General features: G+C 50.8%; 1 long non-coding RNA gene across 2 annotated transcripts in view; it reads right to left on the bottom strand.

Moving 5' to 3' along the window:
- Positions 1-7,412: 7,412 nt before the first annotated feature.
- The window catches only part of LOC140384675 (uncharacterized), a 345,004-nt gene continuing 334,618 nt past the window's right edge, over positions 7,413-17,798 (bottom strand). For both annotated transcript variants that reach the window (XR_011933122.1, XR_011933121.1), the window contains exon 3: positions 7,413-8,608. This is a non-coding gene — a long non-coding RNA (uncharacterized lncRNA). The remainder of the gene's footprint in view (positions 8,609-17,798) is intronic.

Genomic DNA, 17,798 nt, shown 5'->3' with positions numbered 1-17,798 from the left:
CCCCCCTCTCCCCAGCAGCAGCAACCCAGTAACTCCCCCCTCCCACCCCCCCCACCCCCAGCTAGATCCCCCACTAGCGTAGTTAAACCCCCCATGTTTTCCCAGATGTCAGCAAACTCTGGCCGACCTCGGCTTCCCCCCGTGACCTCGGCTCGCACCGTGCGACGCCCCCTCCTTCCTGCTTCCCTATTCCCGCCATGATTATCATAGCGCGGGAGCAAAGCCCGTGCTTCCCTTTTGGCCCCGCCCCCCATGGCCAACGCCCCATCTCCTCCACCTCCCTTCCTCCCTCCACCACCACCTGTGGAAGAGAGAAAAGTTACCGCACCGCAGGATTAATAACATAAAACTCATCTTTCCCCCCCTTTTTCCCCCCTCTTCGCCCCCCATACTCGCCCCACCACTTTGTTTCAAACGTTCTTTTTTAATAACCCGCTTATTCCAGTTTTTCTTCCACAATAAAAGTCCACGCCTCATCCGCCGTCTCAAAGCAGTGGTGCCTCCCTTGATATGTGACCCACAGTCTTGCCAGTTGCAGCATTCCAAATTTTATCTTCTTTTTGTGAAGCACCGCCTTGGCCCGATTAAAGCTCGCCCTCCTTCTCGCCACCTCCGCACTCCAGTCTTGATATGCGCGGATCACCGCGTTCTCCCTCCTACTGCTCCGAGTTTTCTTTGCCCATCTAAGGACCATCTCTTTGTCCTTAAAATGGAGGAATCTCACCACTATGGCTCTAGGAATTTCTCCTGCTCTCGGTCCTCGCGCCATCACTCGGTATGCTCCCTCCACCTCCAGCGGATCCGCCGGGGCCTCCGCTCCCATTAACGAGTGCAGCATCGTGCTCACATATGCCCCGACGTCTGCTCCTTCTGCACCTTCAGGAAGACCAAGAATCCTTAAATTATTCCTCCTCGCGTTATTCTCCAGCACCTCCAGTCTTTCCACACATCGTTTATGGTGTGCCTCGTGCATCTCCGTCTTCACCACCAGGCCCTGTATATCGTCCTCGTTCTCGGCAGCCTTTGCCTTCACGACCCGAAGCTCCCGCCCCTGGGTCTTTTGCTCATCCTTTAGCCCTTCGATCGCCTGTAATATCGGGGCCAACAGCTCCTTCTTCATTTCCTTTTTAAGTTCTTCCACGCAACATTTCAAAAACTCTTGTTGTTCAGGGCCCCATGTTAAACTGCCACCTTCCGTCACCATCTTGGTTCTTGCTTGCCTTCCTTGCCGCTGCTCCAAAGGATCCACTGCAATTTGGCCACTTCCCTCTCCTTTTTCCATCCGTTTCCAGGGGGGGATTCCATTCTGGTTTACCGCACAGTGCTTCTAGCCGTTAAAATTGCCGTTGGGGCTCTTATGAAGAGTCCAAAAGTCCGTTCCACCGGGAGCTGCCGAAACGTGCGACTTAGCTGGTCATCGCCACACCCGGAAGTCGTTCCCTAAAAAGTTGACCATGCCCAGAAATCGGAGGACCGCCTTCTTGTCCTCTGGCGTTCTCATGGCTGTGATAGCAGCCACCTTGTCCGCATCCGGCCGCACACCCAACGAGGAGATGTGGTCCCCGAGGAACTTGAGTTCCGTCTGACCAAAAGAGCATTTGGCCCTGTTGAGGCGTAGGCCCTGCTCACGTATGCGTTTGAATACGCGCTGGAGGCAACTGACATGCTCCTGCGGGGTGGTGGACCAAATGATTATGTCTTCGACATAGACGCAAACACCTTCAATGCCTTCCATCATTTGTTCCATAATCTTATGGAACACTTCTGAAGCAGATATGATCCCAAACGGCATCCTGTTGTAACAATATCTGCCAAGGGGGGTATTAAATGTACAGAGTTTCCTGCTGGATTTGTCGAGCTGGATTTGCCAGAATCCTTTTGAGGCGCCAAGTTTGGTGAAGAGCTTAGCGCGAGCCATCTCACATGTGTAGCCACCTGGGTTGGCCAATTCCTGATGTAAAATGGAGAACAGCAAAGGCTGAAGGGAAATTCAGCCAACACAGGCAAAAACTAACAGGTGCAAGTTACTGTGTATTAGACTCTGCAAAAGCCCAGACAGCATCGATACCAGCAACCATCGGCATAATAATGTAGCAGCCATCTACATACTAATGAGCGATCCCCGGGAAGAATCGAAACATTTGAGATAAACATGGCCAAGCCAGACTCCTCGGTGCCAGCAGGAGCCAACACAAAAGAGGTTAACGGACACCTAAAGACCGCCCATTGATCAGGGAACCGCTCCAGTATTGGAGAAATCAAACCAAGCGATTGGAACAAAGTCCAATCACTTGAAACCAGGTACGTGGTCTGCCCCGAAAGGCGGGAAGCCCCTGGGGACTATAAAATAAAGCCCCCAAGTTCAAATCGTCCTTCTTGACAGGGTCACTCAGCGAACCAACCATTGACAGTGACCTGTCCAGCTGCCTCCAAAGAACGTAAGTCTCAAGTAAACGCTCGCTATGAGACAGGCGCTCCTAGCTACCAGTCCATACCAGCTTTTGAATCCCGCAGACTCAGAACCCGAACGAAAGGCCATTTGTTCCCCTGACCTGGTGGGCCAGTCCGAAGCTAAGTATAGGCCTGTTAGTGATAGAAATAGCTTAGAGAGTAGAGTTTATGCATGAGTAGATTTGACTGTGTGTAAATAAATGTGCTTTGATTTGAATCTTACTAATTGGTGTATTGAGTTATTGATCATTACTTGAACTTAAACCTCGTGGCGGTATCATAAAGATACCTGGCGACTCTAGAGCAAAGGTTATAAAACAGAGCCAATTGAACCAACCAAAAGTTAGCAACACATGTGAGCTCTTTGCGCTTGGGAATTAGATAATGCTCCCTCATGATATTGTGATTTAGATCCTTGGGATCAATGCAAATTCTCAATTCGCCGGAAGGCTTTTTTACACATACCATGGAACTGACCCAGTCGGTTGGTTCCGTGACTCTGGAAATCACTCCTTGGTTCTGGAGGTCCTGCAGCTGCTGCTTGAGGCGGTCCTTAAGGGGTGAATGCACCACAGGCGTGGAATTCTGTTTCAATAAGATCTTGTAGGTGTATGGGAGCGTGCCCATACCTTCGAAGATGTTGTGGTGCTGGTTGATGATGGCGTCGAGTTGCGCCCTGAAGTCAGTGTCCTGAAAGGCAGACGTGTCATCAGGAGAGAGAGAGTGAACTCTCTGAACTAGGTTCAACAGCTTGCATGCCTGCGTGCCAAGCAGGGAGGCTTTCGAGGAGCCCACGAGCCAAGCAGGGAGGCTTTCGAGGAGCCCACAGTTTCAAAGGGAAGGATGACTTTGCGTGATCTGTGTGTCACTTCAAGTTGGCAGGAGCCGCTGGCATCAATGGCATTGCCATTGTAATCCAATAGCTGGCAGGCTGATGGAGGGATGGCTGGTTTGACACAAAGGCTTTGGAAGTCAGACCGCACAATGAGATTGGCGGAGGCACCAGTGTCCAGGCGGAATCGTATTTGGGACCGGTTGACCATCAGGGTGGCACACCACTCATCGTCTGGATCGATGCTGTATACCGACAGCGGCTGGTGTCTTTGCTTCGGGGACACCCTGTTTTTTGTCACGATACCGACTCGAAAAGGCGCCTTCGGGTCCTCGGTGTCACTGCTGTGTGGGAGGTCCGCATCGGACTCTGTGACCGTGGGTTGAATTGCCCGGACATTCCTGCGAGGCTGGCTGAAGCGATATGAATTGGCAGGCTGTGCAGCTCGGCAGAAGGCAGCATAGTGGCCAAGTCTGCCACATCTTAGGCATTGTCGAGATTTGGCAGGGCATTGCCGTTTTAAATGGGCGGAGCCAAAGATGCCGCACGTCGTAGCGTCAGCACGTTCGCTGCTCCACCGCGCATGCGCGGTGTGGTCATGCGTGGTGCACGCCTGCGCATTACGTTCTTCGACGTCGCCGTCCCCTCGTTTGGTGCGCACAAGCGCGGGAGTCCGCGAAAAGCGCGCAGAATGGCTGCCCTCATCCAGGCTGAGGCCCTGGAGTTGCTCAATCACTTGGACCCGTTCTGCCTCATGGGGACCTTGCCGCGCCGTTTCAGCCGCTTGGATGTGGGAAAACCGACTCGTGGCGTTTTCGTGTAGGACACAGGTCTCTATGGCGGTCGTTAGAGTGAGCTGCTGTACTTTGAGGAGCTGCTGTCGTAGGGGTTCCGACTGAACACCGAAAATGATCTGGTCGCGTATCATGGAGTCGGAGGTGGGCCCGTAGCTGCAAGACTGCGCAAGGATACGGAGGTGCGTGAGAAAGAATTGGAAAGGTTCGTCCTTACCCTGCAAGCGCTGTTGGAACACGTAGCGCTCAAAACTTTCATTCACCTCTATGCTGCAGTGAGTGTCAAACTTGAGGAGGGTCGTCTTGAACTTTGTTTTATCTTCATCATCCGCAAAGGTGAGAGAATTGAAAATGTGGGTGGCATGGTCCCCGGCCGTGGAGAGGAGGAGAGCGATCTTTCTGGTATCTGAGGCGTCCTCCCTGTCTGTGGCCTCAAGGAAGAGCTGGAAGCGCTGTTTGAATATCTTCCAGTTGGCCCCTAGGTTGCCGGCGATGCGGAGCGGCGGCGGTGGGCAGATGTTGTCCATGTTGCAGGATGGCGGAATGCTGGCGGAAGGCAGATCACTTGCAGGTAGGTCTAAGAAGTGCTAATATCCCTCAACTCCTGGTATCATGTTGTGTTGGGCGCTCTGGATCCGCGGAACGCATACAGGTCACCAACACCTGAAATAGTGCAACACTATTTTATTGAATCATTAACTGTTTAACATACTCTCACAGTGGGTTAACACGATACTAGCTTTAACGAAAGACCTTTGCCTTGTCCTAACCAGTCGATGCACTCAGCACATGGTGAATTTCTGTGCTGCAGGCTGTGAACTCTGTCCTACTAACTAGCTGCAGCTCGAATGAGCTGGAACTCTGATGCCCCCTGTCTTTATAGTGCGTGTGCTCTAACTGGTGATTGGCTGCAGTGCTGTGTGTGTTGATTGGTCCCACTGTGTGTCCATCAGTGTGTGTCTGCACCAAGATATACTGGTGTATGTTATGATACCTTACACATATTCAAGCTGGAATTATCTGTTTGGGAGACTATGGGCAGGGTTCTCCATTTCTGAGGTGGCAGAGGTGGTCAGCACCATGGGCAACATCGTCCGGATCGGCCAGCAGTGCCGTAAAAACTGCATGACCTCCTCAGGGCGGCCAGTTTGAGTAGGCAGCACTGTTCCCCTGGCAGCAACCCCCATCCAACACATCTGTAACCTGCCCCCCCCCCCTCACCCGGAAGGCGGATGGACGCCCACCCTGCACCACAAGCCGGCACCCATACCGGTCGCCCTGGCCGATGCCCTGGCCACGGAGACCACCAGCTACCGGCCCCCTGGACTGCATGTGTCGGACTGTCTAACCCTGTCGTTTTTTTTGTTCCCCCCATGCAGGAAAAGGCCATGCACAACCGCTGGGAGCAGCTGAAGCCAGGAGGGACACCGCCGGACCTGCAGCCCCTCACTTTGGCTGAGCAGAGAGCCCTGTACGTGGTGGGCAGCCCAGACGAAAAGGAGGTCGCCGAGGTGAAGTTCGGCCGCGGGCGAGGAAGTGAGACCCCACTTAGTTGCGGTTCCTCATGACACGTGTCTCAACCCCCACCCACACCACCTTCACCCCCACACCACTTGCACCCCACACCGCCCCAACACCACCGCCGCACCACCAACATCACCCTACAAAAAACCCCACCCACACCCAGATGCTCACTCCCACCACCCCCGGCCCGTGGTCTAATCATGCATCTTGTCTTGTGTCTTACAGGATCTGCTGGTGATGGGGTAGGTCCATCTGGCGTCCCTGCCCCCAGCCAGTGCCACAGCCGGAGCCCCATTCTGAGCCAAGCAGTGGTGAGAGCAGCTCAGACACTAGCCCTCAGCCCGAAACCCCAGAGCTGGGGTCGGAGGATGACACTGACTTCCCGTCACAGCTGGCTCCAACACCCTCCACCAACCCAGAGACACTCACCTTGGTTGGGCACTTTAGTGAAGAGGCTCCTGAGACACTATCTGCTGCTCACCACACACACACACGCTAATGTACAGCAGGTTGAGGTAGGAATTCCCGAGGGGGCTGACATTCAGAGGGTGGGCTGACCCCAGGGACTAGCTGCCATCCAGACGGCTTTCAGGCTTCTGGAACGGATAATCCCACCAATCGTGGAGAGGCAATGCAACAATTTTCAGCACCATTTGCAACTCTTCAGGTACTGAAGATGTCCATTAAAATGCAGCAAGCATGGACATTATTAAAGCTTGGGCTGACAAGTGACAAGTAACATTCGCACCACACAACTGCCAAGCAATGACCATCTTCAGGAGAGAATCTAACCGTCGCCCTTGACATTCAATGGCATTCGCATCACTTAATCCCCCATTATCAACATCCTGGCTGTTACCATTAACCAGAAACTGAACTGGACGACCCATGCAATTCCTGTGGCTAAAAGGTCATAGGTCATGATTTTACAGTGCAAAAGGAGGCCATTCGGCCCATCGAGTCTGCACTGGCTCCCGGAAAGAGCACTCCAGCCAAGAGCAGGTCAGAGGCTAGGAATCCTGTGGCAAGTAACTCACCTCCCGACTCCCTGTAGGTTGTCCACCACAGTGCAGAAGAAAGCCTTTCGGCCCATCGTGTCTGCACTGTCACTCCGAAAAGGCATCCTACCCCCAGGCCCACATCCCCGCCCTATCCCCGGAATCCCACCCAACCTTTGGACCCTAAGGGCCAATTTAGCATGGCCAATCCAACTAACATGCATATCTTAGTATTGTGGGAGGAAACCGACGCACCCAGACGAAGCCCATGCAGACACGGGGAGAATGTGCAAACACCACACAGTCACCCAAGGTCTGAATTGAACATGGGTCCCTGGTGCTGTGAGGAAGCAGTGCTGAATCGTGTGACACCGTATTACCTGTGTTATTATGTTTCTGCCTTGTTTACTTCAATTATCTTTTCATTTATAATTATCTCATAATTAAATGTTGTGTTTTGATGTTTCAGTAAGGTAATTGTAGAATCTTGTAAAGTTTAATGGAAAACATTTGTTAAGAAAAATAATGTTCTAAACACAAAATATTCATACCGTGTTCACATTTAATGTCACGTTTTAAATTCGCAGCTGCTGGATAACATTTCCTTTGATAGCTACCACAACGTTTCAAATCACTTTGCCATAAAATATATCTTTTTACTTTAACACAGTGATCAATTAAATATATCTTTTTTACTTGGACACATGGTTTTGTTGTCTTTCTGTACACAGGGGAGAGGGGAGGAGGGATGGGAGGAGGGGGGGGGGAGGGAGGAGGGAAGACGAGAGGACTCAATGTCCAAATGTAGCAGCTGCCAGATGAACTCGAACTGCTGTAAGATTCTGAAATCGGATTTAACCTAGACTCCGGGTCTGACGAATTACAAGTACTCCTGGTACAAGTGTGCTCAAATAAAATTCCCCAATTATTGAGTTATCAAAATGACAACAGAAAAGACAGTTAACCAGATATCAGATATTGCAGCTTCTCAGTGGGATATTGAATCTCATTCCGCTGGGGCACTCTCTTACCGAAATTCATCTTTCTTCTAACTTCTATATTCTTCCTGGTATCGTTGCAAATCAGACCTTGTTAACCCTTTCTAAATCATAACCACAGCCTGATCAGTGATATCCCTGAACCATGATTGGTCCATGGAGTACATGATTACTTTCTGGTTGACTAGCTGAGGCATGTACAGTGCATTCTTCCAGGATGGGAAGCATAATTAGCTCATTGTCTCAGACTTTGCATTTTTTATGTGAATTCTGAATTAAATCAGACACTTACGTTGTCTCTAAGTGTTGTTGCTCAGATCAGGTTTTACATGTGATGCACGATCAATTGCACAAAGACTAAAGTTGGGTACAACTGTGGTTTTATTACAGTCAGATGCGTGGCCTCCTGCTGCAGCTGCCGAAATGGCAGGGCACTGGAGGTCATACATATTTATACAGTTCTCCATGGGCGGAGCCAGCCGGCAGGAGCTACCGGCGAACCTGTAGTGCAGGTCCTACCTTACATCTCCTATTACACTGGTTCACCACAACATGTCTGTCTGCTTTTTGGATGGCCTCCTGCTGGGTGATATATTTTACTGTGGTTGTCGTGTTTAGAGTAGCTATTTTACTTTTAGGACAGATTGCAAAGCTAATTACAACTTTAAACAAAGCAATACCAACATAGCACAGATGATTGTATTGGGTAGCACTTCAAGATCTATCCAAGGTGTGTGTAGCATACGTGAATCATAATCATGAACATTCAAAAGATGGACGGGGTAAAATATCTTGCAACTTTGGTGACGGTTGGTACAGTCACAGTCATTCAAGTCAAATGGATTTAAGAGTTCCAAAATGAATGATCCACCAACAGAAGTCAAACCTCATACAAAAGTGCATGTACATCAATTGCTTCTCTTTCAGGAGGGATGTCTACATCAGGCTCCACATTGCCCTCCTCCACTTCTGGGTGAATGTTCGGTCCACGATCAACGGAAAAGTTGTGCCCTGTGTGAAGATATGCATAATGTAAGTTTGTACATAATGTTATGCACAACCTCTGACCACTAGGTGGTATTGTAAACCCATCACATCGCCATGTGATCTGGGAGTTGGGAGTTGGTCATGCTGGGAGATAGACGTATTTACAGTAGTTCCACCAGAGTTGTTTAGTGTTAGTTGTTCGTTAGTTTATTTATCCCAGTCATCTTACCATGCAGTTTGTTCTATAATAAATTATTTTAAACTACATGCTCTGGAGTTCATCATTCACTTTGGCCAGTCGACAGCACATGTCACCCTGCACTACACACTACAACTATCATGAGTTTCATCTTCATTGTAAAGGCAGTGCAACAATTAGAATTCGTCTCCATGTCTTCGTTCAAAATTTTGCAAAGGCATTCCATTGCTTCCTTGCTGAAGCTCAGTCTCCTGGAACACAGCTCCTCTGATATGATTTCATACAATGTCCTTTGTCTATGCACTCTCAGGGGTGGGCAATTGATTCACTTCCTCGCCAGTCAGACTTATAGCTTGGCTCCAGATTTTGAATCTGCAATGGATTCTGCAATACCTGTCAGCGAGATAATATGCATTAGCTTACAGGAGGCTTCTATTCTTAACTAATGCCTTTGCAAAAGCATTCAAAGTAATCACTAAGGCTTGCAAGTATCAGCATTATATCGGTGGACTCTGAAAAACACCACTTCAAATACATTTCAAAATCCAAATGTGCTTTAGCTCTGTATCAGCTGGGAGGACAGGTGTAGTAACATTAGCATCGTTGAAGGAGCCAAGAGCACCAGTATCAAGGCCATGATCATCCGAAACCAACTCCGTTGGGCCGACTTAGGATGTCAGAGCCCCAACTGCCAAAGAAAATCTTCTTCTCCCAGCTCAGCGAAGGATCCAGAAGAACAGGAGGACAAAAGAAGTGCTTCAAAGACACCCTGAAGGTTTACCTCACAAGAAATGCAACAGCAACGTCAATGCCTGGGAGGTCTTTGCTCAGAAGAGACCAACTTGGAGGAACCTCCTGATTGAAGGGTCACAATTCTTCAAGGACATCCGACAGCGAGAGGAGGCCTGGAAAAGGAGCCTGAGAAAGGAATACCAGAGATCAAGAGTCCAAGACCGATCCCACCTCCCTGAATCTCCTGCCAAGTGTGCGGTCGAAGATGCGGCTCTAGGATCGGGCTTATCAGCCACGCAAGAACCCACAGAACCCATCACCAGCAACACGGAGTTTCTTAGGTGGAAAATCTTTTACTTTATTTGCATTTTACACATAATAATAAACACTAATATTATAACACATTAACCCACTAAAAATATGGTTCCCGATATCTCCACCCTCTGCTCGATGATTCGGGACCGAGAGACAAAAAAGCGCAAATAAAAAAGACTAAAAACTCACCTAACATTGGGGCAAGCCGGTTAAGTTAGCGCTGTCCCTGGATTTGTAATACAGTGTGGTAGTCAAATCAACCGGTACACGCAGCTCGACGCGTACCCCCTCCCACACATATCTGATATGGTCAATCAGATTGCACAAGACCGGGACTTCTCGACAGTGGACCTGAACTCTGCCTACCACCAGCTCCCCATTCGCAAGGCGGACCATCCATACACTGCGTTCGAAGCAGACAACCGCCTTTACCACTTTCTTAGGGATCCCTTCGGCGTCACCAATGGGTTCTCGGTCTTCCAACGGGAGATGGACCGAATGGTTGACCGGTACGGACTGCGGGCCACTTTCCCGTACCTGGAAAATGTCACCATTTGCGGTCACGACCAGTAGGACCACGGCGCTAACCTTTCCAAATTTCTCCACACCGCCACTCTCCTCCACCTCATGTATAACAAGGAGAAGTGTGTGTTCAGCACGAACCGATTAGCCATCCTCGGCTATGTGGTTCAGAACGGAGTTCTGGGGCCCGACACCGATCGCATGCGCCTCCTCATGGAACCCCCCCCTCCCCCACTGCCCCAAGGCACTCAAACGATGCCTGGATTCTTTTTGTGTTATGTCCAGTGGGACCCAAACTATGCGGACAAGGCCCGCCCACTCATTCAAACAACCGTTTTCCCACTGACGGCCGAGGCTCACCAGGCCTTCGACCGTATCAAGGCCGACATCGCCAAGGCCGTGATGCATGCGGTCGACGAGACGCTCCCCTACCAAGTCGAGAGCGATGCATCAGACGTCGCTCTGGCCACCACCCTCAACCAGGCAGGCAGGCCCGTGGCATTCTTTTCCCGCACCCTCCAGGCCTCCAAAATTCGGCACTCCTCCGTCGAAAAGGAGGCCCAAGCCATCGTTGAAGCTGTGCGGCATTGGAGACATTACCTGGCCGGCCGGAGATTCACTCTCCTCACTGACCAATGGTCGGTTGCCTTCATGTTTAATAACACACGGCGGGGCAAGATCAAAAAACTTGATGTGGAGGATCGAGCTCTCCACCTACAACTACGAGATTTTGTATTGCCCCGGTAAGCTCAACGAGCCCCCCAATGCCCTATCCCGAGGCACATGTGCCAGCGCACAAGTGGACGGACTCCGGACCCTGCACGACATTCTCTGTCACCCAGGAGTCACACGTTTTTACCACTTCAGTAAGGCCCGCAACCTGCCCTACTCCATCGAGGAAGTCAGGGCGATCACCAGAGACTGCCAGGTCTGCGCAGAGTGTAAACCGCGCTTCTACCGGCCAGACCGTGCACGCCTGGTGAAGGCCTCTCGCCCCTTTGAACGCCTCAGCGACTGCAACACGTACTTCCTCAGTGTGGTAGACGAATATTCCTGATTCCCCTTTGCCGTCCCATGCCCCAACATGACGTTTGCCACCGTCATCAAAGCCCTCAAAACCATCTTCGCTCTGTTCGGTTTCCCCGCCTACGTCCACAGCGACCGGAGATCTTCATTTATGAGCGATGAGCTGCACCAGTTCCTGCTCAACAGGGCATTGCCTCGAGCAGGACGACCAGCTACAACCCCAGGGAAAACGGGCAGGTGGAGCGGGAGAATGGGATGGTCTGGAGGGCCATCCAGCTGGCCCTACAGTCCAGAAATCTCCCGGCCTCACGCTGGCAGGAGGTCCTCCCCGACGCACTTCACTCCATTTGGTCGCTCCTGTTCACCGCGACTAACGAAACCCCCCATGAACGTCTCTGTGCCTTCCCCAGGAAGTCCACCTCTGGAGTTTCGCTCCCAACGTGGCTGGCAGCTCCAGGACCCGTTCTCCTCCAGAGACACATGCGACTCCACAAGGTGGACCCGTTGGTTGAGAGGGTACAGCTGCTCCACGCCAACCCGCAGTACGCTTACATTGCGCACCCCGACGGCCGCCAAGACACAGTCTCCCTCAGGGACCTGGCACGAACTGGGTCCTCACACACCGCCCCCTGCCCTGGCGCCACCATCCCCTCCCCTGGCGCACCCCACCACAGCCCCCGCTCCAGGACTATCCGTCCTCCCCTTGCTCCCACCCGGGGATGAAGAAGATTTCGACACACTCCCGGAGTCACCGGAGACCAAGCTGACGCCTGAGTCGCCACCAGCACTGTGGTGTTCTCGACGGCAGATCAAGGCACCGGACCGCCTAAATTTGTAATATTCTCTGTGATTTTTAAAAACAATTTGTCTGTATAAAGTTCTCCACCACCCCCGCTGGACCCATTTTTAACAGGGGGTGAATGTGGTAGTCACCACTGATGTATTATACTGTATATATATGGGATTTACGGTAAGGCCCCTCTACTACAGGTACGGGGGTAGTCCCTGCCTGCTGGCTCCGCCCAGCAGGCAGAGTATAAATATGTGTGCTCTCAGTACAGCAGCCATTTCATCAGCTGCTGTAGGAGGCCACACATCTCTGTGTAATAAAGCCTCGATTACATTCTACTCTCGTCTCGTTGTAATTGATAGTGCATCATACAGCAGGTACAGCACAGCGGTAGAAGGAAAGCAGGTAAATAAAAACACACCATGAGTTTAAACACGGCGCGTTTCTACCCCACGCCTGCCCGCACATCGGGACCTCTGCATCGTCCCAAAATGCATATGGGACAGAGAATCCCTGCAAAAGAAAAAAAGGAACAGAGATTATGGGTCATTCACTTCCTCCACCTCGATGAACAGCAGCAACAGTATGTACCATCTATACGCTGCATTTCAGGAACTCACCAAGGTTCCTTAGGCAGCACCTTCCAAACACAAGTATGCTACCATCTAGAAGAACAAGGGCAGCAGATGGCTGGAAACACCACCATCTGGAATTTCCACGCCGAGTCCCTCACCGTCCTGACTTGGAAATATATCACCATTTCTTCACTGTCGCTGGGTCGAAATCCTGGAACACCCTCCCGAACAGCACTGTGGGTGTACCTGCACCACGTGGGCTGCAGTAGTTGAAGAGGGCAGCTCACCACCCCTTCTGATGTGTTGGGTGCTCAGGATCCGAGGAACACAGACAGACCACCAACACTTAAAATAGTGCAACACTATTTTATTAAGTTAGAAACTGTTGGACATACTTTCACAGTGGGTTAACACGATGTTAGATTAAACTAAAGGCCTATGCCTTGTCCTAACCAGTCTATGCACTCAGCATATGGTGAAGATCTGTGCTGCAAGCTGTAAGCTCTGTCCTACTAGGAGGCTGCATCTCGAATGAGCGGGAACTCTGATGCCCCCTGTCTTTATAGTGCGTGTGCTCTAACTGATGATTAACTGCGGTGTTGTGTGTGTTGATTGGTCCCGCTGTGTGTCCATCAGTGTGTGTGCATCTGCACCGTGATATACTGGTGTATATTATGACACCTTCTACAAGGGAAAGTAGGGATGGGCAATAAAAGCCAGTGATACCCACATCCCATGAATTAGCACAAAAATCGATTCAGTCGGCCCGCGGTGGATGACGTAATGGCTCGACAAAGAATCAACACATCGTCTGCTAAATTTGGAGGAGTACGGAAATAATTCAATGTTTATTTTAACTTCAGAAGTAACAAAATGCTTAAAAGGGCTAAATGTAATAAACCATGGCAGGAATTGTGCTCATCGCACTCTCAGACATGCTTTAAGCGAAGGAAGATCTGACCCTGGAGAAAGATATTCAGATCGTTAGGCAGTCTGAGCTCTGAGTGCAGCACAGGTCCATTTTAAAAGGAGAATGTAGGCTTGGTACAAAGAAAATTCCACAGTCTAGCACAGAAACAGGAATGCTCGCGGCCAAGGGAAGGAATACCCTAACTGACTAGGAGAGCGACCAGAGCAGTGCTGTGGAGCATAGCGCCCCCACAAGCAAAATCAATGTCCTACAATTTCAGCCCAATCCTTTCAATGTAATGGAATTGGACACATCAGCATGCAGTGCAAGGCCAAAACATTTAAAGGTTCTGTCGCGACACGACGGACTTCCTACAGAAACTCAGCACCCATGGACCAGTTGAACCAGGAACATTCCTCGGCACTCTACACTAGCATCCCCCATGACGACGGCATTGCTGCAACAGCCTCAGTACTCAACACCGACAACTGCCAATCTCCAGACGCAATTCTGCAACTCATCCGCTTCATTCTGGATCACAACATCTTCACCTTCGACAACAAGTTCTTCATCCAGACACACGGAACAGCCATGGGGACCAAATTCGCACCCCAATACGCCAACATCTTCATGCACAAGTTTGAACAGAACCTACTCACCGCACAGGACCTTCAACCGACGTTATACACCAGATACATCGATGACATTTTTTTCCTTTGGACCCACGTCGAAGAATCACTGAAACGACTACACAATGACATTAATAAGTTCCATCCAACCATCAGACTCACCATGGACTACTCTCCAAAATCAATTGCATTCTTGGACACACTCGTCTCCATCAAGGACGGTCACCTCAGCACTTCGCTTTACCGCAAACCCACGGATAACCTCATGATGCTCCATTTCTCCAGCTTCCACCCTAAATACATTAAAGAAGCCATCCCCTATGGACAAGCGCTCCGTATATACAGGATCTATTCAGACGAGGAGGAGCGTAACAGACATCTACAGACGTTGAAAGATGCCCTCGTACGAACGGGATATGGCACTCGACTCATCGATCGACAGTTCCAACGCGCCACAGCGAAAAACCGGACCGACCTCCTCAGAAGACAAACATGGGACACAACCGACAGAATACCCTTCGTCGTCCAGTACTTCCCCGGAGGGGAGGAACTACGTCATCTTCTTCACAGCCTTCAACACGTCATTGATGACGATGAACATCTTGCCAAGGTCATCCCCACACCCCCACTACTTGCCTTCAAACAACCGCGCAACCTCAAACGAACCATTGTTTGCAGCAAACTACCCAGTCTTCAGAACAGTGACCACAACACCACACAACCCTGTCATGGCAATCTCTGCAAGACGTGCCAGATCATCGACATGGATACCACTATTACACGTGAGAACACCACCCACCAGGTACGCGGTACATACTCGTGCGACTCGGCCAACGTTGTCTACCTCATACGCTGCAGGAAAGGAGTCCCGAAGCGTAGTACATTGGCGAGACCATGCAGACGCTGCGACAACGAATGAACGGACATCGCGCAACAATCACCAGGCAGGAATGTTCCCTTCCAGTCGGGGAACACTTCAGCAGTCAAGGGCATTCAGCCTCTGATTTCCGGGTTAGCGTTCTCCAAGGCGGCCTTCAGGACCCGCGACAACGCAGAATCGCCGAGCAGAAACTTATAGCCAAGTTCCGCACACATGAGTGCGGCCTCAACCGGGACCTGGGATTCATGTCACATTACATTCATCCCCCACCATCTGGCCTGCGAAATCCTACCAACTGTCCTGGCTTGATACAATTCACACCTCTTTAACCTGGGGTTACCCCATCTCTGGATCTGTAAAGATTTAATCACCTGCTAATGCTCGCATTCCAAGCATTGTTTGGCATCTTTGAATTTGTCTATATATGTGTTTCTGGAACAGACCTCTTCATTCACCTGAGGAAGGAGCAGCGCTCCGAAAGCTAGTGACATCGAAACAAACCTGTTGGACTTTAACCTGGTGTTGTAAGACTTCGTACTGTGCTCACCCCAGTCCAACGCCGGCATCTCCACATCAAAACATTTAGACACACAGGACACAAAGATGATTCATCAAGTTGAAACTGCACACTATGAGGGCACATGGACATGCTTCTTGGGTGAGGATTTCCATTTCAAAATGCATACATTTTGATTAATTGCCATCTCGCAAACTTTAAATTGGATATGGGAGCCGGTGTTACAGCCCTTATTGGACAGAGAACCATGGCTGAGAGACCTCTGGCCTTGAACAACAGACACACCACTCTATGGGCCTGGAAGAATCTGCATTCCAGACAGAGGCATGATTCTGGAACCAGGGCGGCACGGTGGCACAGTGGTTTGCACTGCTGCCTCACAGTGCCAGGGACCTGGGTTCAATTCTGGCCTTGGGTGACTGTGTGGAGAGTTTGCACTTTCTCCCCGTATCCGTGTGGGTTTCCGTTGAGTGATTCAGTTTCCTCTCACAGTTCAAAGATATACCGGTTAGGTGGATTGCCCATGCAAAATTGCTCCTTTGTGTCCAAAGGTGTGCATGGGGTTACGGGGATAGGGCGGGAGAGTGGGCTTAGGTAGGGTGCTCGTTCAGAGGGTCGGTGCAGACTCGATGACCAAATAGCCTCCTTCTGCACTGTGGGGATTCTATGATTAGAGTACAGTGGCAAATAAATCTTTGAGCTGGTGTATATCATTCTTAACCAGTCTTCTTCCGTCTTGAGCAGAGATGCGTGTAGCCCTGAATCTCTTCCAAAAAGTAGAAGATGTCAAGACAACCATAGTCGTAACTTATACAGAACTGCAGGTTCACAAGAGTTCAAACAAGGAAGAGTATCCTGATTGGGGTTTCAGCTCTGAACTCTGTCATAATATCCACTCATGTATATAATGAGATGCAGACAGGCAGTGATTGACACATAGGATGACCAGTAAGCATACAACACAACACAGCCAATCACCAGACAGGACACTACCACTATAAAGCCAGAGGACACTAGGTTTCCCGCTCTCTTGGGACCCAGCTACTGAGACAGTCAGAATCCACGAGCTAGCAAGCACAAACACCATGCGGTAGCTAGTAAGTCTGGTCAGGCTACTACAAGGTCACTAGTCAGATCAGTATAGTGTCGACCCACAGCTAAATATGTACAGCAGTTCATCTAGTTGAATAAAACCGTGTTGGATCTTCACCTGTGTTAGACGTCTGTTTCTAACTTACCTGCATTGAGTGCAGTCCACATCGAACCAACCTGCCTAACACATCAAACTCTTTTCACAAAACAGGTTTGTCCTATTTCATTACAGATGCTGGAAAGCCCTCATTGGTCAGGCCATCCAACCACTCAAGTTGTTAGCACAGCGTCTCCAGCGGAGCAGAAACAAAACAGTAAGCAAAAAAACAGACGAACCTCAATCTCCGGCTCCAACGACTGTTGGTGAGGTCTGCACTGTAACCACAGAGCAAATGCTGCAACTCCCGGGTCAGCATTACAGTGCCATAATCGATGCTGAAACCAGGAAGCAGCCATCCATGGCCGACAGCACAGCGCACAGCTAAACGCAACGGTGAGCTTACTGAAAAAAACACATCCTGATAACAGGAATGGCCATCTTCTGTCACAGAGGACATCGCAGTGACACACACAACAAAATAAGAGAGAAAATCCACATGGACACAAGGGGCGTCATTCTCCGACCCCCCCCCGCCGGGTCGGAGAATGGCCGTTGGCCGCCGTGAATCCCGCCCCCGCCCCCGCCGAAGTCTCCGATACCGGAGATTGGGCGGGGGCGGGAATCGGGCCGCGCCGGTTGGCGGGACTCACGGCGACCCCGGGGGGTGCCCCCACGGTGGCCTGGCTCGCGATCGGGGCCCACCGATCCGCGGGCTGGCCTGTGCCGTGGGGGCACTCTTTCACTTCCGCCTCCGCCACGGCCTCCACCATGGCGGAGGCAGAAGAGACTCTCCCCACTGCGCATGTGCGGGAAACTGTCGGCAGCCGCTGACGCTCCCGCGCATGTGCCACATTTCCGCGCCAGCTGGCGGGGCACCAAACGCCATTTATGCCAGCTGGCGGGGCAGAAATCCCTCCGGCGCTGGCC

The sequence above is a fragment of the Scyliorhinus torazame genome, chromosome 10, assembly GCF_047496885.1.
Source record: "Scyliorhinus torazame isolate Kashiwa2021f chromosome 10, sScyTor2.1, whole genome shotgun sequence".
Lineage (NCBI taxonomy): Eukaryota > Metazoa > Chordata > Chondrichthyes > Carcharhiniformes > Scyliorhinidae > Scyliorhinus > Scyliorhinus torazame.
This window is presented reverse-complemented; position numbering and strand designations above follow the sequence as displayed.